This window comes from Zea mays, chromosome 9 (assembly GCF_902167145.1).
Source record: "Zea mays cultivar B73 chromosome 9, Zm-B73-REFERENCE-NAM-5.0, whole genome shotgun sequence".
NCBI lineage: Eukaryota > Viridiplantae > Streptophyta > Magnoliopsida > Poales > Poaceae > Zea > Zea mays.
Window position 1 is genome coordinate 54,759,565 of NC_050104.1, and position 23,692 is coordinate 54,783,256.

A 23,692-nucleotide genomic window follows, 5' to 3' on the forward strand; every position below is an offset into this window, starting at 1 on the left:
AATATTAATCCAAAATTAGCACACTAGGACTTTCTGGAAAGCTTACAAAGTACTCTACAACTTTGGTATTGTCATCACAACATGATTCAACACTTAGCAAGGTCGACACGTGCTAATACAACAACTCTGTCCAGATTTGGACAGATTCAGACTTGCAATTTTAAAAATTCACAACTAAAGATTCAGACATCCAAACAGAGTGATCTTAGACTTTCTGGAAATCTAATTAAATTTTCTACAAATTATTTATAAACATCCCTGGCTGATTTAATATGCATCAAGGGTAAAATACACTATGAAGGCTGTGCTGTCCAGAACTGGACAAATTCAGTCTTCACACTTTAAACATCCATAACTTAATCTTCAGACCACCAAAAGAGTGATCCAAGACTTTTTGGAAATCTTGGCAAAAACACTACATAACTTTTATAATCACCAAGAAGTGATTCCAGGTTTAATCAAATCAAACATTACAGTTTTCGAAATCTGTTTTAACAGTGGGCAGAACACAGCAACCAGTTTGTAAAATTCATAACTCTTAAACTATCAGGCCTATGGTTATGAAATTTTAACACAAGCAAGATAAGAAAAGCATCTACAGCTTTTTTATAACGACCATAAACAGATTATAACACTAACTAAGGCAAAAAATGCAGTTTCTGAAATCTATACAGAATTTGGACAGATTCTGTTACTGAATTTGTAAAAAGCATAACTCCTAAACGATCAGACTTATGCCTATAAACTTTTAACACAAGTAAGATAATAAGGTTATCTACAACTCTTCTATATGACCTTTCTACATAAAACATGATTTAGTTTATCAAACATACAGCACGACAAAAACAGTGTGTGCAGCCCAAAACAGCAATTAATAAATTTCAGCTCCTATACAATTCAAGAATCATCGTGTTTTAGGGACTTGACTTACTCTAACTTATATCAAGGCATACTCAAGCATAGTCACACAATAGATGACGTGATGGCTACGTAGTCATGCCATCACTTCACCACACATTCCCAAGTAACAAAACAACTCTAACCGAACTTGGCATTTAGCCGATCGATTTCTAGCCTATTTTTTATACCACCACGACACAGCATACCGAATACATTGAATGATTCGTTCACATTTCACATATATCTTTACCAAAACATTCCCACATTGCTTGCAACTTAACCTAAGCTTCCCTACACAATTACATGACATCTACTTAAATCACGAATATCATCATCACACACCTTGCATTACAAATCTACTTGTCCACTCGAAAACATCTATTCGAAGTCATGAGCACAACCATACACTATGTGCGACGTGAAATTTTATGAACGCCTAATGTGTATTGACTCGACTATAAACATAGGGGAAGCAATGACTACTTTGGCATGTCACCACCTCACCTCACACTCAAAATCATTCTTAATCGGACTGACCAATTTGAACGACTGTTCTTCCAATTATTATTATTATTATTTAACCACATGCCTATATAAGCGTGATTTCAAATCAAATTGCCCTATTTTAAATTTCGGCATAAGCTTGGCTATTGGCTAACGACGTGACTATTTTCTAATTACCAACATACACAAACTTTCACCATTTTCGGATACTTGCACAACACACAGCTATTCTAATACATCACAAATACATTCAACCCCATCAGTAGGGTACTAGCACATTTCCGAAAATTTCCCGAGACTACAACGACCAGGTATCGATCTTACCACACACCTAAAGCACCACCAGCATATTTACGGAACCTATCGGTTAACTTGATCGACACACTACGCATGTTCTTTGCCCATCAAAATTTATCGCACAACAGGAAACATCCCACTTGCTACTGACACCAACAATACCTACTGACCTATTATTCACCACACCAACACAGTTACACGCCGCATACTAGTTTCTAACATAATCCTTACATAACTCGTAATCCAACTACTCACTAACAATAAATCATGCACGACAACTACCACATCGACCAGTTAATTTATTTGGACACCGCCTGCCTAGCGTACCACTAGTACCCACATTTTGACTCAAGTTCAATAATACATCCTTCGCACCAGCTTATATTTTTAAACCTACTCATCACATTAAACAACACAACACGTTTGCTTATCAAAACGTGAATGCGACCTTGCCACTGCATATAACCAAAACATTTTATACCCACACATATTCAAACACCAATATACACCACATCGACCGAAACATAATTAGACAAACTACAAATCGCACACATCAAACAACCTCTTGTTCTCCAATCGCAAACGCGATCCTACCAATGCGTATAACTGAAACATTTTACACAGATCCATATAATTTATTAATCGAGTCAATCGAGAGCGACATGCACCAGCTCACCATAAACAAACCAATCGGTGTTTGTAAGAACGATGGCGATTCTGATTTGCGCATAGCTCCGAACGTCGACGGGCGTTGAGCGGCTTGCCTTCTTCTCCACGCAAAACACGGCGTTCCTCTCCTCCACAAAACAAAAACACAACAGCACACATACACAATTAATCATAGGAAAATAACGTCGATGCGGAATCGAACAAGTATCGTCGCGGTCTCACCGGGGGTGAATGACGACGATGTTGGGGCTGCGCAAAAACAGCAACCAACCGGTGAGCGCCGACGGTACTGCAACAACACGTCTCCCTCGACATTTTGTCGAACACTTGGCATGCGCGCAGCGGTGGCAGCGAGATGAAGCAAGGGAAGGTGCCGGGGCTGTTGGGTGCCATCTCGAAGAGGCGCCGGGGAGGAGATAGCAGGGGGAGGCACTACTCCACTCAAACCAGAGAGAGGGCGCGAGTCCCGGGTGTTTCCTAGCCGCGACAGGGAAGAGAAGGGGGGGCACCATGGCCATGGAGGAATGGAGCTGCTGCGTCGCATCATGGACATGGACCTCGCCGAGGTCGGCCCAGGGAGCTCCTGCACGCTGGGGAAGGAGGCTCCCTGCTGCAGCCGCTCACCAGGAGGAGCAGGGAGGGCGCTCAACCATTGGGGGAGTTTGGCTGCTCGAGCTTAACCGGCGCAGTGGGAGCCTCTGCGCACGCACAGGAGAATAGAGGGAGGAGAAGGAGCTGCCGCCAAGCCTGAAGGGGCGCGTTGGAGAGGAAGCGCTGGGCGCAGGGACTGGCGGCCATGGGGAGAGAGTGCAGAGTTGCTGCATGGCAGGAGGAGGAAGAGGAGCGTGGGGAGGAAGAGAAGGTTGCTGGTGGCGGCTGAAAAAAGATAGGGGTGGGAGTGCAAAATAGCCCAAGCAAGGAAGGAGCACCCCTATTTATAGAAAATGGCTAGGGTTAGGGTTTCTTAGTGGGTTGGGCCGGGCTGGAATGGGCTTGGCCCAAAACACGTAATCGGGTCGCCCTAAATTATTTTTCTGGAACAAAAATGCTCCTGTGGAAATTGTCTCAACGGAGAACAGAACGAACTAGAGTTTGGACGAACGAACGATTGAGCGATTAATTCGGCCGAGAGTCTGATTTGATTTTGCTCGAAAATAATTCCCTACGCGTGATTCGAAAATAAATCGTCTTGAGATATGACCAGCTTTCGGATTTCTAGTCGGAGAAGGCGAATCGTGATATTTTAAAAAACATTGTCGATGTTGATTTTCGAATCCAGATTGGACACAAAGATATTAAGTCGATTTGGTTAGAATTATATAGATGCGGACACAATAGGTATTCCGTTTGAGAGTACGGACTCGGATTAAAATAGTCAGACATCGATCCAAGTCCGAGGAATTGGATTCAGACACGGCTCGACTAGCAACTGCCGAGCGTTCGATTAAATGAGCTTTAGACAAGATTTATAAATCGAGATTGATTATCAAGTTCGCATTTGTGCCAAGAATCAAAAGTTTTAACATGCTCCAAAACTGGCTGTTTCTCGCGATCGAATAACTCCGAATTCGGTGAACTTCCATGAATAATCCTGATAACCTGAGATAGACACGATCGAGAAATATGAAATTTTCACTGAGCATTCAAGATTAGGATAAATCTCCCGACAGAACACGAAATAGACACCTGGGGTGTCACATTCGGCATCTCTGTAACACTATAAAAGTCATCAAATAAAAATAATATATTTAGTTATTAATGATATTTATGGTCATTTATTTTCTTTTAAGTGTTTGTTATTTATTTGCCTTTGGAATGATTTTTGATTTCTCATAATTGATTTTGGATACTGAATAACACTTCTTGTTAAAAAAATCCAAATAACTAATATAATAATTATTAGTCCAAAAATAATTATTTTATTTATAAATAATTTTGGGTTAACTGTTAAGAATTTATGGTTATTTAAATATGTATTTCGAAATTAGAAAAAAAGAAATAGAAAAAAGAGAAAACAAGAAAAAGAAAAAAAAACTAAAACCTAACTAACCCTACCGGCCCATTAGGCCCAACTAGCGGCCGCCACCTCCTGCCTCCTAACCCTAGCCAGCCGTCGCCCTTGCCTCCTGCTCCCTTAGCCACCGCAACCCTGCACTCCACCCACCTCTCCTTCCCTCTCTCTCCTCACTCGCTTCCCTATCCCGAGCAGCCCCAGCCGCGCCTCCAGCGCCACACCCGACCGTGCCCCTGCCAGTGGCCAATCCCGCGCGCCCAGCCGCACTGCTAGCGCCTGGAACGCCGCCCGACCGACGCGCCGAGGATCGACCCGGCCTCGCCCATGCGCACGACGCCTGCCGCGACCACGCCGACCGAACCCGAGCGCCCCTGCCCGTGCCGCGCCAGAGGTTGAGCGCCCACTCCAGCCCCGCCCGACCGCTCCCATGGAACCAGCCCGACCGGACAAGTGCCCTGCGCACAACCCCGGAGCCGAACCGACGACCGCGCCAACAGCTAGAAACCGTCGCGACCGTTTTTCTTCATGGAGCTTTTACACAGCTGTTTCTTCCTTCCCCGTTACTCCCTCTCATAAATGGCCTTGAAGCCATGGACGGCTGACCCTCTCTTTCCCTCTCCTCCCTCTATAAAATGGAGCCGGACCTCTCTCTCCAAGCCATCCCGAGCTCACTCCTGTTGCCCCTCACTCCTCGCCGACGAACCACCGTCCGCCGTTCGTCGATTGCCGGAGTCGACGCCACCGCGCCCGGAACCCCTGCCTGCGCGCGCAGCAGCACCACCGCTCGCCGTAGTGCCTCGCCGGAGTTAGTCCACGCCTTTCACCGTCCGTTCGCGCCCCGCCGTCCAAACGCATCGCCGGAGCTACGCACCCGCCGTGCCAAGCCTTCGCCTTGACGCACGACCAAACCCGTCCGTCGTTCGTTCACCCAAGGTTGAAGAGAACCCAAAACCATTTGAATTCATTTTTGAAATCATGTTTCAATTAATTTGTGAATTATTGTTGTAATATTGAGACGATGCGATTCGTGTATAGTTTTAGAGATTCGATATATACGTGTAACCAAAATCGAACCCTGCGACAATATTTTAAATATACGTATGATTTTATAATTTTAAAAATGAGTACGGTCACTATTCACCACCTTAGTGATTTTCATACTAGAAATGTTTATAATTAATTTCGTTTTAGTGTGTGGAGCGATAATCGGTTAGTATTGATATAATTATAATTTTAGTGATATAAGAAATTGAATTAGAAGAAATACTAAGCCACGTATTTCTGGTCAAATGAAAATATATATTTTACTATTCATGATAAAAGTATTCATAAGTATAGCACTTAATTACTTAGAATTAGTAAAATATTTATCTATATCATAATAACCATGAATATGTTATCTCATTTAGTAAAATACAATTAATTCATAGTATATTAATGGTAGAACAATTATAAATAAATAATTTTTAGTTATACGTATAAATTCTATTTAGAAAAGAAAGAAGAAAACTAAAAGGATAGAATTTATAATATGTTAAAATGACTTAACTAGGCACTCATACTTTTCTAATAAAGAAATTGATAGTTATATTGGTAAACATAGGTTTCTTACTAAAGAATCAGATAACTTGTTTCTAGTTTAAAATGACATTTTAATAGATATCATATTTAACAAGGTTCGTTATAGATATTTAAGTATAGCAGTGTTAAATAGAAACTTAAAAGAATATGTAGACTATATGTTTCTTAATAAAAATAGAAGATAAATATATGTCCAATTATTAATAGATTATTTATATTTTCTTAATTAAAAGATAACAAGGGTCAGTGCTTTTATAAACTAAAATGATAGTTTATACATAACTTCCATCTAATGAATTAGATCATTTGTCCCTACAATAGAATTAAAGATAATTAATAGGTTAATTATCCTTTATCATAATGTATTAATCAAACATATAGCCAATTTGTTCTTCAAGGGTCAGTGCTTTTATAAACTAAAATGATAGTTTATACATAACTTCCTTCTAATGAATTAGATCATTTGTCCCTACAATAGAATTAAAGATAATTAATAGGTTAATTATCCTTTATCATAATGTATTAATCAAACATATAGCCAACTTGTTCTTCATTATGACATGATTAATGATTTCATAGAAATTAGTCCACATTATATACGAATCACTTAGATTTTTCTAAAGGAATAAGATAAAGTAATAAGAGTTTAAGTTCTTTTATAACTTAAAATGTTACTTTATATATGGACTTCGAATATAATAATATAGACTATGTGTTTCTAATGAAATTAAAAGATACTTATTTGTTTATTATATTTTGCATGAAAATCCACTTAATGCTCACAACCTAACTCGTCTTAAATAGGTGATTAATAATATAGTTATGATCTTTTCACATAAAAAGTTGTTTAAGCTATTTATGAGCTTGTTATAAAAGTAATGTTTAATAATGTGTTTCATAACTCATTAGCTTTAGATATATAACATATATCTTTTATTAAAGGTTAAAAATGTTTAATAATGTTATAATGTGTTTTATCTTATGAACTCTTAATCTTAGACATACCACATATGCTTTTATAAAGGATTAAAATGGTAAATCTAATATTTGTATATTTTAATTAAGATATTTTAAGCTCATGTCTTGTTTTATAAAGTATAGATCACACATTTTTGAAAAGAATACCCTCTTATTATAACCATTACTTGCGACGTTTTCGAAAAGAGAACGCTCTTTTCGTTAGGCTTTCTTTTAGCTTTACGTATGGTGAATGTTGTATATTATTGAGTGGTGTTTGTTCTTCTTGTTTGTTTGTGTGATATTCAGTGGTTGATCTAGTAGTTAAGAATCAAGATCTATTCCTATCCGTGGAAGAACCTCAAGGTTTCAATAAGCAAGGCAAGTGAACTTCTCCCTCTGCATACTCTGTTTGATCCCAAACAATACATTCAATAAAGTTTATTCTTGGATATATATATTTGCATAATTTGATGGGTTACCTATTTAGATACCCCTAATATTTCCAACCTTATTCCTTGATCAAACCTGGGTATTATACTTTACCTTCATAGCTATGCTATTGCTACAACTTTAACTTTATGCAGTCACTCCCGCTTATGATATTAATGTTCCAAATGGTACATATCGCAGTCTGAATTCGTTATCTTAACAAATTAATACTACGAGGGGCTACTGTTAGGGGCCTTCGTCTTCCGAAGGTCCTCAAAAACATGATTTAACAATGTCTTCCAAGTGTGACATATGAACAGGTACCTTCGGACTCGGGTTAAATGCATATACAATGTAAAGAGCATGGTCGTGACGAAGGTTGGTGTTGCTCCGAAGCTACGAATAAGAGAGCTTCGACTCAATGGCGGAAAAAGGAACCGACTTAAAGGGGAAAAGGCTATATAGTCCCCATTGGGTTGTCTATAAGTCAATAGTAAATATGAAGGGCATGAATGTAATTTCTCACAGGCTGCGTCCTGTGCCTATAAATAGATGAACAGTATCCCCGTACTGTTCACGCTGACTTGTACTCGCTTGTGCGTCACGCTTGTGCTTTTACCTTCTATCAAGCCGAAGCTACATTTGTAATTTAATATTATCTCTGTCTTTCCATGATAATATAATGAGAATGAATTAATAACGTTGTATGATTGTTTATGTTGTCTCTTGTATTTCATATGCTTCTTCTTTTATTAACATATACCGCGATGACGAAGGTATGTCCTTCATGACCTTCGTCTGAAGATCATTATATCCTAAGGGAGATAATGCTCCGGAGGACGAAGGGCATTAACATTTAACATTTTGTGTTGCCTTGTTCTTAATTCATAGCATTTGAGAACAAGTCAGCAACATTGGTATATGAGACCATTTGGACTTGATGAAGGGTACTTGCACTCCAACATGTTGCACCCTTCTTTGTGCTTCCTTCTTCTGCTTCTTGTTGGCTGGTTTAGAACTTGAGCCGCCTGTGATTGGGAGCACCAGCTTTGGAGTCGAAGGTGCCACAGCTTGGTTGACTTGCGAAGTCATTGTCGCAGTTGTGGAAGTGAGTTCACCGGAGGTGGGGGCCAATGTTGGCTACTTGTTCTCAAATGCTGTGAGTCAAGAACAAGGCAACACAATTGTTAATCGTTAAGGACCTTCGTCCTTCGAAGCATTATTTCCTTACGGGTATAATGCTTCTTAGATGAAGGTCAAGAAAGACAAACCTTCATCATTTTAATGCAAGGATAGGAATGCGAAGGAATAAACATGACAATTATATCTTAATAATTTATTTATTGTTGCATTCCATAAAACATATATGAATATCAACAATGTTAATGTTACATTGATACCTTCGGTTTGCTCGAAGGCGAGGATGCGAGAGAGTGAATACAATACCGCGTGAACAATACGGGGATACTGTTCATCTATTTATAGGCACGGGACGCAGCCCAGGTAAAATTACATCCATGTCCTTGAACATTAGTTTACAAACAATTTAAACTAAGAAGGTCTAACTATTCCTTTTCCCTTCTTTGCTTGGCCTAAACCGAAGTTACCGAGCTTCGGCATTCCGTAATGTTGCTTCTTCGCAGGATCTTCGTCTTGAAGACCTTCGGCAGAGTAGAGACCCCCAACAGCAAGCATCAATATCAAAATCTTTACACCTATTGCAGAAAACAACATGCTCTACAGATAAACTAGCCACATTAACTTTTCTAACTTAGCATTTAAATCAGCATTTAAACTCTTAAGATTATAAGTGGAATCATTACAAGAAGATAATTCAGAAGAAAGAAGTTCATTTCTCTTAACTTCTAAAGCAAGATAATTTTCAGCATTAACAAGTTTATCATGTTCCTCATAAAGAATATCTTCTTATTTTTCTAACAATCTATCTTTCTCATTAAGGGCATCAATTAGTTCACTGATATTATCTACTTTAGATCTATCTAATCCCTTAAAAAGATTACTATAATCTACATCATCGTCAAAATCCTCATCACTAGAAGAAGTGTACTTAGGGGTATCTCGTGTATGTACCTTCTTCTCCTTAGCCATGAGGCACATGTGATGTTCGTTGGGGAAGAGGGGGGACTTGTCGAAGGCGGAGGCAGCTAGTCCTTCATCGTCGGAGTCGGATGAAGAACAGTTGGAGTCCCATTCCTTGCCGATGTGTGCCTCGCCCTTCGCCTTCCTGTAGTTCTTTTTCTTCTCCTTCTTCCATTTCTTTTCTTGTCGGTCATTTTCATTATCGGGACATTGTGCAATAAAATGACCGGACTTACCGCATTTGAAGCAGGAGCGCTTTCCCTTTTTGTTCTTGTTGGGATACTCCTTGCGCCCTTTTAAAGCGGTCTTGAAGCGCTTGATTACAAGCGCCATTTCTTCTTCGTTGAGTCCTATTGGGGACTTGTTCTCAAATGCTTCGGCTTAAGAACAAGGCAACACAAAATGTTAAATGTTGATGTCCTTCGTCCTTCGAAGCATTATTTCCCTTAGGATATAATGATCTTCAGATGAAGGTCATGAAGGACATACCTTCATCATCGTGATATATGTTAATAAAAGAAGAAACATATAAAATATAAGAGACAACATAAACAATCATATAACATTATTAATTCATTCTCATTATATTATCATGGAAAGACAGAAACAATGTCGAATTATAAATGTACCTTCGGCTTGATAGAATGTTAAAGTACAAGCGTGATGCACAAGCGAGTACAAATCAGTGTGAACAGTATGGGGGTACTGTTCATCTATTTATAGGCACAAGGCGCAGCCTGTGCAAAATTACATTCATGCCCTTCATGTTTACCATTGACATTAGGACAATCTATCGAGGACTAAATAGCCTTTTCCTCTTTAAGTCGGTTCCTTTTCTGCTACTGAGCCGAAGCTTCCTTGCACATAGCTTCGGAACTGGTTCGACCTTTGTCCCAACCATGTTTTCATATTGTGGACAACTTCATCTTGATTTCGAAGGTTCTTGTACATATATTACACTTGGGGAAACATTGTTAATCATGTTTTTGAGGACCTTCGGAAGAAGAAGGCCCCAAGAAGTTCGGCAGCCTCCACTTGTGCTACCTTGTTGGGTAGCACCTCCTTGCTGCTTATTGCCTTGAGAGCAACGGGCTACAGTTCGTAGACTGGAAGCGGACCATTTGCAATATCATCCACATACCTTGCTTCCATTACCATCATGCGCCCGCTCACAAATTTTCCGAGAATTTCCTCGGGTGTCATCTTTGTGTACCTGGGATTTCCACGGATAAGGTTTACAAGATGATGTCAATAACAGTAAATGACCTTAGCATGAGTCGAACGACGTCATGATCCGTTCATCTTGTGCTCCCGTAACTTCGAATATTGTTCACTAGGGTCTTGAGCCTGTTGTATGTCTCGGTTGGATCCTCTCGCCTTTTCATGGCAAATCTCCCAAGTTCACCTTCCACCAATTCCATTTTGGTGATCCTCGTGACATCGTTTCCCTCATGAGAAATCTTAAGGGTGACCCAAATTCATTTGGCGGTGTCCAAGCTGCTGACTTTGTTATATTCATCCCTGCATAGAGATGCTAGCAAAATAGTAGTAGCTTGGACATTTTTATGAATTTGTTCATTAATTAATATTGGATTGTCACTACTGTCAAATTGCATTCCATTTTCCACAATTTCCCAAATACTAGGATGGAGAGAAAATAAATGACTATGCATTTTATGGCTCCAAAAGGAATAGTCTTCTCCATCAAAGTGAGCGGGTTTATCGAGTGGAATAGATAATAAATGAGCATTCAAATTATATGGGATGCGAGAATAATCAAAAGAATAGTTTTGATTAACTGTTTTTGTAACACCCCTGGTGTTACTGCCACTAAAATTTCAGCATAACATCATGAGCATTAGCATATCATGTGATTGTTACACTTAGAATGCATTCACTAGGCAAAAACTTCAAACAAGTTCTATTGATGTGACTGGTCATGGGTGAAACCCTAGGGTAGGGTACTTAACCCTAAACTAGGCTTAAGAGTGTCAATAAAGCCTAAATAAGAGAAAACTTCAAAAACTCATTAGAAATGGTCATAAGATATCACCATTAATGGACTTAAGTGGCACCCAAACCCTAGAAGTACTAAAAACCCTAAACAAACCCCTGGAAAACCCTAGATTGAAACCCTAGGGGGTTATATGTAGATTTTGCACACTTTTGGACCTAAGTGCAAAAACCAAGGAATTAGGGACCCTAAAGCATATGGTTCACACATGTGAAGATTTGCAAGTCAAAAGATGTGAATTGGGCTTATTTGCAAAAAGCCACTCAATTCCTCTCATGTGGCTAAGTCTGAAAATCAGTGAATATGGCTAACTTTGGAGCTTTGTAGATCTAAAAATACAAAGAATTTTCCTAGGGTTAATACATCAAAAGTCTAGAGCTACTATAGGAGAACAACTTTGCTTAACTAACTAAGCTTTGATCACATACAAAGTTTGGAAAAAAATCTGTTCAAAGTTGTGCTGTCAGTCAGCCCTATATCTGAATTCTCAATAACAGTGAAGTTGGATGAACTTAGAGCTCGATTTTAAGTAAGATCTTGTGACTATTTGATGGTGGACATTATAACAAAGTTAAAGCTGGTTTGTTAAGCTCCAACTTTGATGCAGAGAGTGGGTTAGGTCACTGCATAAAATCTGAAGCAAATCATGTTGTGAAATGCTCTATCAGAACAACTAACGAAGCTTCTGATGGTACAGTAACCTGATCAGATCGCTAGCTCAGTGAACTCACCGCTGGCGACCCCCGTGCGTGGATTTACGTCGCCGCGGTGATTTGTGCTCGGCACGGTTGGATAATGCTGAGGGAGTACGAAATATCCCCCAGTGGATGAACTCCGGCCACTGTTCACTCCGGCCGTCGTGTCCACTTAGCCACGGCTGCTTCGGATATACCCTCGCTGGAGTTAGATACCTCGCGGCCTTGTGCCACGTGCCTCGGCACTTTAACCACACTGTTGTGACTCATGTTAGCCTATCTGGTGATCGCCGGTGAGCTTGCCACGGTAATTGCCACCAATCGCGTGCGCCAGTGCCCCTCCTCTTCTCCGGCCGCCGCGCGTCTCCTTCAAATTCACTGGCCACTGCTCTAGGGACCTATAAATTGAGCACGCCATGAGCTCCGTAGGGTAATTACCCATCCAAAGCACTAGCACTTGCCTCCAATTGTTCACCAGAGACCACGAATTGCTCATCTCCCCCAAATCGGGTTTCCGCCACCGTGAAAAGGTCCTCGCCGTGGCTAGCTCGATTCAGGTCCAATCTTGTCCTCTGCTCTCTTGTTTCAGCACTCTTGCATGCCACTGCTGCTCCTCGACCCATTCGATTAAGCTAGACTGCCCTAGATCCCCGGGAACACCCGTGCTCATCCGTTGTTTGCACTATCTCCGTGGACAGAATGATTTAGAGCTCGAACTGTGAAATTGATCGAGGGGAAACGCTCTTTAGGTGTTGAATTAGGTCTTAGCCAAGTTAGGGCACCGGCCATTGCTTATCTTGGCCAGTACAGGTTCACCGGAGCTTGGTTCTTCGCCGTGCGACGTCGTGGACCTCGGGTTGTGAAGAAATAAAAGCGTGCGGGTTTATTTGCAAACGTCAGCGACTGAAACAATTAGTGACACGGACTCTTTCGAGTTGTTTAAAAGGTCGGGGTCTTCTTTGCAAAGTCGGCACGTGGGCGCGCGGGCGCGTTCTGCCTAGACTGGGCCAGCTCGGGCCAGATTCTGCCGAGAACTGTTGACTCTTTTTCTTTTTCTTTTTCTGCCAGGATTAAAGGATTTCTAGAAAATTGTAGAAAAATGCTAAAAATGCAAGACCAATTTTGCTAGGTTCCTAATTTTCTATAGTATTTAATAAAAATAGTAGCATGATTTTTAGTGCAAATAAGAAATTATGGAGTATTTAAAATAGCCAAAGCTTATACTCCTAGAATTTTAGAAATTGATTAATAATTCCAAAAATCACTAAACTTTTTAGATAAGCTTTAGATATTGTTTAGAAGCCTTGGGTAAAGTTTGGAATGATTTGGACAATGTTTTATGCCTAAACCTCAAAACCCTAGTCTTCTAGTGATGCCTGCCCTATGAACTATCCTATTAACTCCAAAAACCCTAGTTTCCTGGAGTCCCATGAAGGAAAATTGTATTCAAGACCTTAGATAATATACTTTTATTATCTTTGCATTTTCATGAGCATTCATGATTATATATGTGGTATATAGAAAACGAAGAAGAAGTAGAAGTTGAAGAAGCAAGAGCTACACCACCACCACCTGAAGAACCACCAGCCGGGAACTGCTTTTATTTTGACATCTGTGGAGCAGAGCCCGACTCAACTATAACACAAGGCAAGCTCTAGTGCATTTGCCACCTCCATGCTATTTTAAAATCTTTCTCACTTGCTTGATGCATTAGGTGATAGGAGTTGTGTGCTAAACAAGTTGTTGCATTTCCTTCCTTGAGAATTTGATTACCTTTCCTTGATCCCCTGTTTTACAAAAAGGTTTTTCTTATGCTTAGCCTTGGTCTAGAAAAACAAAATGTTTTGTTTTGACAAAAGATGATGCTTCAAGTGGGTGGGATGTCAACATCGGAAAAGATGTACCTCTGCCAGGTACCAAACTTTGGGTTGAAATAATAAAGCTGAGACCGGGCGGTTGACTTGCACGAGAAGGGAGTCTCAGTGTAGTGTCTCCGTCTGAGTCGATTAAGGACCCTGTCGATGTAGGCTTGATGATCGAGGACCCTTTAACTTGTCACATGCCTCATCATGGGTAAGCTTTGCCTCGGGCAGACTAATACCAGAATAAGATAACACGCAATGGGAGTGGAGAGATGGCGAGAGTAGCGTGTACCCTCCAGTGCTACATATGTCGTGTGATTGGAGATCCTCGGCTGAGTATTAATCGATTCGGATCGCCGTTACTTCTCACACATGAAGACTTCGTCACTGCCCTACACGTAGCATTCCAGTGAACAAGAAGGGTTGATAAGAAATTAGCTAGTATAGGTCAAATGCTTGAACTAGAGTAGAAAGAACTCTAGAACTCAGGTAATGACTTAACTTGCTAATAAAACTAGATTTTTAAGGATCCACTATTAGTAAGCATTTTTGCAAACACGAGTCTTGATTATTGATTAAGCCTTACCTTGACTCCCTTAAGCCAGCATATCCTTGAGAGTCTTTCATTTTGACGGGTAAGACTTGCGAAAGTACACTCCGTACTCAGGGTTTTCGAACCCATGTTGTTGTAGGTGAGGAAGCAGCAAATTTTTGTTGCTTCTGTTCCAAGGTGGTGCCTAAGGAAGAAAACCAGGATTGAAGCCTCGGGAGGAAGTGTCCTCATTTAAAAACTTTTTACTGTTAATCGGGAGGGGGTTTTGCCTGCCAGGGTTGTAATAATATTACTCCAGCACTCTTATATTTTACTGGTCTGTAATAATACTACTCTTTCTATACTTTAATATAAAATAAGTTATTGTAACTGCTTCCGCATACTCGTTCCTCCAATGTGTTGTAATATCTGCGTGACGGGTGAAACACTCTTGGGCAAGGTAAAGAATACAGATACCGACCTTGTCAAGTGATCAAGTGCACCTGCAGGGTTGTCTGAGGTCCGATGGACAAGGACAACTGTAGGTGGGCCTAATGACTTGGGAGGTTCCATCACAGTTTTCTTTTTCGTAGATGAGTCATCGTCGTCGTCATCCCTTGGTGAAGTAGAGGAGGCGTCGTTTTTGTAGTAGATGTTCTTCTTAATGCGCCTCTTCTTCTTCCCATCCATTTTCTTGTGACTCGAGCCTAAGTCAGTGGGCTTGTCACCTTTTGCCTCGTCAACATAGATGGTCTCCTTCTCCTTGTCGTTGATCACCATCCCCTTACCTTTAGGATCCATCTCTTCAGTCGGTTAGTCCCTGAATGAAGAGTACGACTCTTATACCAATTGAGAGCACCTAGAGGGGGGGTGAATAGGTGATCCAGTGAAAACAGCTTAACAAAACAAAATTGGACTAAGATTAGATTAGTGAAAGCTAAGGCCAAGTTCGAGAGAGGAGAATGAGTAGAGAAAACTTCTTCACTTAATTGCTCTTCACAAGATGAGTATTAAACTTAGAGCAATTATGAAGTGAATAGAAGTAGAGAGAATCGCACAAGAATAAAGATAAGTGACACATCGATTTTTATCCCGTGGTTCGGCCAAGTAGAGCACTTGCCTATTCCACGTTGTGGCGTCCCAACAGACGAGGGTTGCACTCAACCCCTTTCAAGTGATCCAAATATCAACTTGAATACCACGGTTCTCTTTATCTCAAGTATATCCACACTTTGGAGTCTCTCACACCTTACACAAAAGATCTTGAATGAGCACAAGAGTAAGGAGGGAATAGCAACACACACAAAAGCGAGAGTCGCAGCACTAACACGCACACAAGACAAGAACAAGCACACGAAAGCAGCACAGCGGAGTTACTCAGAAAAGTGCTTGAATCTCTATCACAGTGAATCAAATGCACGAATGCAAAGTCTCGGCATCTTAGGATGTGTCAAGAGGTGCTTGGTGTACTATTCCATGCGCCTAGGGATCCCTTTTATAGCCTCAAGGCACCTAGGAGCCGTTGGAGCTCCATTTGGAAGGCCATAGTTGCTTTATGTCCGTGGGTGCACCGGACAGTCGGGTGCCCCACTGGACAGGGAACAGTGTGTGATTTCCTTCCTTTTCTGGCAAAGCCGACTATTGCAACCACAATGCCTGTGGCACACCGGATAGTCTGGTGCGGCCTTCCGACCGTTGGCAAGGTCCACACGTTGCCCGCTGATTGCGCTGCCAACCGTTGGCGTGGGCGCGGCTGGCTCACCGGACAGTCCGGTGGCACACTGGACAATCCGGTGAATTATAGCCACGACGCGCTGAGCTGTTCCCGGGATCGGCCTATTCGCCAGGGGAGCCAGCCTGAGCACCGGACAGTCCGGTGCACCTCAGGCTGGCGCAAGTGTGCCTGTACTCAGCCAAACTTCTCCAATCCGATTTCTCCCATTTTTACAAGGTTCCTAGCACTTAGTAGAATAATGTTAGTACCAAAAACACATTACTAAGGCTAGAACCATACCTTGATTTTCCATTTGCATCTCTTTGACACTTAGTGCAGAACAATATGTGTTGAGCATCTAATCACCAAAACATTTATAGAAATGGCCCAAGGGCACATTTCCCTTTCAACTATCCGGGAAACTGCTTGGATTCATTGTTAGCCATCGAGGGATCGAGGATAACTCGGAGAAGATTGAAGTCATTCTAAGGATGGAACCGCCATGATCACAGAAGAAGGTACAATAGCTCACTGGATGCATGGCAGCGCTAAGTCATTTCATTTCACGACTCGGCGACAAGGGAATGCCATTCTATAAACTACTCAAGAAGGTGGACAGATTCCAGTGGACTCCAAAGGCTTAAGAAGCATTAGAAGCACTCAAAAAGTTCTTGACCACCCGCCGGTTCTCAAGCCGCCCCATATTGCCAGTCGAGCAGCTGAAGATTTGTTACTATACATCTCCTGCATGACTCACATGGTAAGCACTACGTTTGTAGTCAAGCAGGCAGAAGAAGGACATGCATATCGGGTTCAGCACCCCATCTACTTCATCAACGAGTTCCTCGTGCCCTCCAAGATGAGATATCCCCAGGTTTAGAAGCTAATGTATGATGTACTTCTCACTGCATGAAAGCTGTGCCACTATTTTGACAATCACAAAGTCACAGTGGTCACAGATTTCTAGATAGGAGACATACTCCACAACAGAGAAGCATTAGGGAGGACAACCTAATGGGCGTGCGAACTCAGAGCTCATGACATAGAGTTTTGACCCCACACGACTATCAAAACCCAGGCTCTGGTGGACTTCATATCAGAATGGACTGAACAGCAGATTCCTGAAACCCCCGAATCAATGGAGGTCTGGAAGATGTACTTTGATGGGTCACTAAAGCTACAAGGAGCAGGGGCTGGAATCCTCTTCATTGCCCCTAGAGGAGATCAGCTCAAGTACGCGATGTAGCTTTTATTTCTACCCTCCAACAATGCAACAGAGTACAAAGCCTTGATACATGGGCTCAACATTGTTGTGTTACTCGACATCCAGAGACTAATGGTATACAGAGACTTCCTAGTTGTCATCAGCCAGGTCAACAAGGATTGGGACTGCTCCACCGATTCAATGGGCAATTACTGCATCGCGGTTAGGAAGATTGAAGATAAATTTGAAGGCTTGGAGTTTCACCACATAGAAAAAGATTGTAATGCAGCAGTAGATACTCTATCAAAGCTATGGTCGAGCCAGGCACAAGGTCCACCAGGCATCTTTGTCCAGGAGATACAACAACTGTGATATCCTGGCCCCTAGGATGGGATATCCTGGCCCAAGGCTTAATAGAATTAATAGAGTATCCATACCAATAAGGTGCATCTTCTTTTTCAGAAGCCTATCTCAAAAGAACCTCCAAGTTAAGCGTGCTTGGCTTGGAGCAATTTGGGATGGGTGACCGACCTAGAAGTTTTCTCGGGTGCGCATGAGTGAAGACAAAGTACGCACAAAAGACTCGTGTTGGTCTGTGGGGACGATATATGATCCTAGAAAGCTGCCAGGAGTAAGTACCACCGGTCCAGGGATTGGACGGGGTGTTACAAGTGGTATCAGAACCGACCCTCAAGGTTTCATGGGCGTGTGTGAGTTAGGGGGTTCGGGTATATGGTGCATGGAGCATGTGGGCCCGAAGTGGTCACATGGCATGGCATATGACGACACTAGACACCCAGACATGGCTAAGAGGGGACGTTCCTAGATAGGGGTTGACCGACGAGGACGTCGGTCTTCTAAGGGGGTTGGATTGTGATATCCTAGCCCCTAGTATGGGATGTCCTAGCCCAAGGCTTAATAGAATTAATAGAGTATCCATACCAATAAGGTGCATCTTCTTTTTTGGAAGCCTATCTCGAAAGAACCTCCAAGTTAGGTGTGCTTGGCTTGGAGCAATTTGGGATGGGTGACCGACCGAGAAGTATTCTGGGTGCGCATGAGTGAGGACAAAGTGCGCAAAAGACTTCTGTTGGTCTGTGGGGACGATATATAATCCTAGAAAGCTGCCAGGAGTAAGTACCACCGGTCTAGGGATTGGAAGAGGTGTTACAACAAGACTAGCGGAGGAATGCAAGGCAGTGGAGCAGGCAGAACCAGAACCAAATGACTGGAGGGTGCTAATTATCAGATACATCAAGAATGAGGAGGAACCCTACGACAAGGCCGCTACCGAGCGCATTACAAGGCAGTCGGCCCACTATGTAGTCATAAGTATTGTACAAGAGAGGGGTCGCTGGAGTCTTCATGAAATGCATTGCTTCAGGCGTCGGGATGCATCTGCTAGAAGAAATTCATACAGGGCAATGCGGATTACATGCAGCATCTACGACTCTTGTGGGGAAGGCCTTCAGAGCAGGTTTCTATTGGCCAACAACAAAGAAAGATGTAGCCGACCTAGTCCAAAGATGTGAGGCATGCCAATTCCTGGCCATGCAGCAGCACTTGCCAGCACAACAGATGCAAACTACTCTGGTCACCTAGCCTTTCACATGCTGGGGACTAGACATGATCAGACCATTCAAGAAAGCCCAGGGAGGGTACACCCATGTGTTGGTACTTATTGACAAACTTTTGATAGAATACAAGCAGATTGCAACCCTGACCTCAGCCAGGGTAGTGGAGTTTGTTAGGAAATGATCTTCAAATTCGGGATACCCAAGAGCATCATCATAGATCTAGGATCGAACTTCACCAGCGCAGAATTCTTTGACTTCTGTGAGCAGAAGTGTATTCAAGTCAAATATGCATCAGTGGCACACCCTAGAGCTAATAGACAAGTGGAGAGAGCGAATGGGATGATATTAGAGGCACTCAGAAAGAAAGTATTTGACAAAAAGAAAAGCTTGCAGGAAAATGGATCATGGAGCTGCCTTATGTTGTCTGGAGTCTGCGAACCCAGCCCAGTCGAGCCTTGCATGATAATATTCCTTTCTTTATGGTATACGGATCAGAGGCAGTGTTGTCAGCAGACTTGGCCTTTGGAGCACCCAGATTAAACTTTAAAAGCATTGCAGAGGCAGAAGCAACCCGGCTTGAGGAAATCGATGTGCTAATAGAGGAACATTTGAATGTCATCATTCAGTCAGCCAAATATCAGCAGACCCTGAGGCGCTACTATGATAAAGTTGTACGACACCGGATATTCACAGTAGGAGACCTGGTGCTTCATCGCATACAGTTAGAAGGATGGCACAAACTATCGCCACCATGCGAAGGGCCCTTCATGGTTGCAGAAGTAACTCGACCGGGATCATATCGGTTAAGTCAGATGGATGGTACTCTAGTAGGGAACTCATAGAATATCGAGCACCTCTGTAACACCCCAGGTGTTACTCATGGTTTCTCCTCAGTACCTACATCTGTGACTTGTTATCACATGTGGTTTAGTTTGAGAAAAAGGCACCACACTTGAGGAGCCAAGCCTTAACCAAGCCTTTATCACCCTAGAGATCATACCTTAACCATATCAAGCTTAGGGAAGAGGGTGAAGTGCTACAACCCTAGAATTCCCCTTTTTAGTACATTAGTGCACCAGAGAGAAACTCGGTGAAAGGACCAAGCAAATCACATTGTCATGACTTAGGCCAATTATAAAAGTTGTAATACACTTAATAACCTACAAAAATAGTCAGAGAGTTTTCTCAAAAAGATTATGCAAAATCCCCAAACAAGCCACTCAAGTGGGAGCCTTAAATAAAAATCAGGATTTCAGAGTTCTGAAATTCAGCCCTGTCACAAAGATCAGACGCGTTCACCATGTTCTAAAACACAAAACCACTTGGCACAATTGACAAAGTGGCGTCAAATGACCCCTAGAACACCCTGGCGAAGTTTGAAAACAAACCCAATCCGGTTGACATGACTAGGCATGGATTTTGTCTCGGGACGAAGCAGCCGGACAGACCCACGTTGGTGACACGACCACTCCTCACACAGACCCGGAAACAATGTAGCCTCCACAAGAAAATGCTAGAGTGGAGTCTGGGAAAGAAATCTCACAAAAGGATCCTGCCCAAATTCACTGAGATTTGGAGCCAATGGATGATTGAAAACAACCACACTGAGTATCGCCACGTGTTCGATCCCGTGCTCCAGTGCTCGGCCGCACACTGGCCACTCTCTGCGCGCGCCCCGCACGCTATCGGCTCCACCGTGTGCATGCGCCCAGCTGTGCCCGAGAGCGCCTATAAATCCCTCCCCAAGTGCGTGGCAGTTCACTCCACACCCTGCCTCACTTCCCCGAGCAAAACCCCAACTCCGGCGAGCTCCACACCGCTCGCCATTGCCGCCCGAAACTCGCCGCCATGGCCAGCCCACCCCGACCACCCCATCACCTAACCAAGCGCACCAGAGGCTTCCCTGCACCCTCCCGCAGCTTGTAGCCTCGCTCGATTAAACTCTACCACACCAGAGAAGCCCCGCCACCGCCAGCCGCTCACGGTCTACCGCCGGAGCATGAGGATCGGTCACTCTGAGCCTCCACCACCCAATCCGAGCCTGGGAACAGCTTCGCTAAGGCCCTGCCAAGCTCCCTGGGCATTTCCACGAAGGTCTACTGCACCAGGCCCCCGGATTGAAGCTCGTCGATGACCTACACTCACCTACGCCCGTGGACCCGCTTGTTCAGCTCGCCGTCGGCCAATCACCGACACCCCCAAGTTCGCTGAACCCACCTAAAGCTCCGCGACCCAGTCCCCAATGCACTACCACACCAGGTGAGACGCGATTTCTCATCGTTGTTTTGAGTACTGTTCCGGCGAGGGAGAAAGGAGCGCGGGTTGGGGACCTTGAAAACCCAAGGGATTTTCTGCATTGTCAGTGACCCATAGAAACAGTGAACCAAGGACTTGTTTGTGAGGACGCCAAGGGAAAGAAGGCTAGGGAACCGAGCGCAAAACGGTGTTTCTTTCCTATTAATTGGAAATACCTTTTTAAATCTGCAGCAAAGCTTCAAAAATTCATAACTTGATGAATACTTACCCGAAATTCATGAAACCAATTTTGTTAAACTTTGTATACTAAGAGCTTACAACCGAAAATATGAAATTACCTTTGTACAGTAGCATGTTTTAAGGTTTTGATTTAAATAAGAAAACCCCTTAAACCTTGAAAATAAGGAAAATGGTAGAAAAACTTTTAGACTAGGTTGAGAAAATTTATGGAGATACTTGACCAGTAGTTACAATATTTAAAAATGTTAAGCACCTCAGTACCTAAGATTAAGCAAAATTTATCCCCTAGGACTTGTTTTTACTCAAACTTTGGAAAAATAGAAAAGGACACTAAAAATAGAAATCAGAGAGCAATATTATTTTTACTAGCATGCCTAAGTGATAAAGTTCAAGGGAAAAAATATATGGAACCCTAGTCCAGTACTATTCTAGAATTTAGGATTTAATTTAGGTATTGAGTATTTAAGTGAGATAAAGATTAAAAATAATGGGACATATGAAATAAAGTGAAAAATTTAGCAGACCCTTGACCACTATTGTGCCACTACAAAAATAACAACCACCCCAGAATATCAAAGTAAGTGGGTTAAACAAATAAAACTAGGATTTTGCCAATACTTCTAGAAAATATAAAGAGAGACTAAAAGTAGAAAACAGTAAGCAACCTTATTTTTTCCTAAGTAATTGAGATATGTGCTATAAGGGAAAAAATATAAAAATGAGGTAGTTACACAGTGGAATATACCCCACCCCTGCCCCATGAGAAAGTTTATAGATTCTAAGAAATCATACAACCCATCCCCTATAAGTGAAAATAACTAACTTTAGAAATGATTGCTCTTGCGCAAAGAATAAACTAGAAAAATTAGGAAATCTGTTGTTTGACATTTTTCAAATAGAGTGTTAGTAGAGAGCACCCACTAAGCCCCCAAACCTTAGAAAATCACCATTAAATAACCATTAGGTATCCTTGTTTGCAAATTGGCATAGAAGCATAATATTACCCATAAACATCAACAAAAATAAGTTATAGGGCAGAAGACACTTCTACACAAGGGTTGTAGTTTAAAGTACCCTCTCTGCACTAGACCTTGTCATTTTTGTACAGAGATGACCACTTCCATTTTTCACCCCAAATTTGGAGAGAAGCTTAAGTAAGCCAACAAGAAGCCACTGTAATTTTTATAGGATTTTTGGAAATTTCTAAATCCGATGCGTAGTTCAACATACCCCCATAAAAGCCCTTAAGAATAAAAGGGGAGCAAAATCCTTGATCCTAGTATGCACCATAGACATGTACAAATATAGATATATGAATATTTTGCATTCATACTCATACATTTGCATTCCTTAGATTGCAATCTCGCGGACGGAGATTACGTCTTGGTCCAAGAGCAAGAGGCACGACAAGAAGGAGCCCGGGAACCAGCTCCCGAACTCGTCACCGAAGAACCTCCCGCCGCACCCGCATTTGAAGGCAGGCCTCGGTTTGTGCATAACCGTTATATATGCTATTTTACTACACTTAATGTTTGTAGGCTTGTATCGTACAATTAAGTGTAGGAATTGCTTGAAACCCTAGTTGCATGAACTCAGGATTCCTGTGAGATGGATACTAGTATGCTAGGTCAAGTAGCTGTTATGCTAAATAAGGATCACGATAGAAGTCGAGTGATTTTTCTAGCACTCGCGCGAGGTCAGGAAATGATTGTATTCATCTTGATAACGGGATTTATGATGGTCTATGGACATGGATCCAGGGTGGATGCCATGTCTGTGAGACGGGAATGGACTTAAGGATTAATGTGCGTATACCTGAGTCAAGCGTTTGAACGTACTAGACACATGTCAGGAAATATGGTAACCGATAAGCCTAGTACCAGATTGAACCCGCCCACGGACTTTATCCCTCATTGGTCTTGAGACGGAGTCTCCCATGCTAGCTATGGTGGGTACAAGTGCGGCCGTTGCACGACGGCGGTCGAGGACAATTGGAGCATTGTACGCCAAGGCCATGAGCCCTAATCTGTTGTCGGGGAATCGATGGGGACGACTGACGTGTGTGGGGACAGAATGCCCCTACATGTCGTGTGTTTAGGTTTACCTTGCAAGGTTAAAACTCGATTCGAATCGTCTGCTTCTCG

At 42.4% G+C, this 23,692-nt stretch overlaps 1 pseudogene; it reads left to right on the forward strand.

Annotated features, from left to right (window-relative positions):
• Positions 1-3,166: 3,166 nt before the first annotated feature.
• LOC118473447 (DNA-directed RNA polymerase subunit beta''-like) overlaps positions 3,167-23,692 on the forward strand; it is a 63,651-nt pseudogene continuing 43,125 nt past the window's right edge.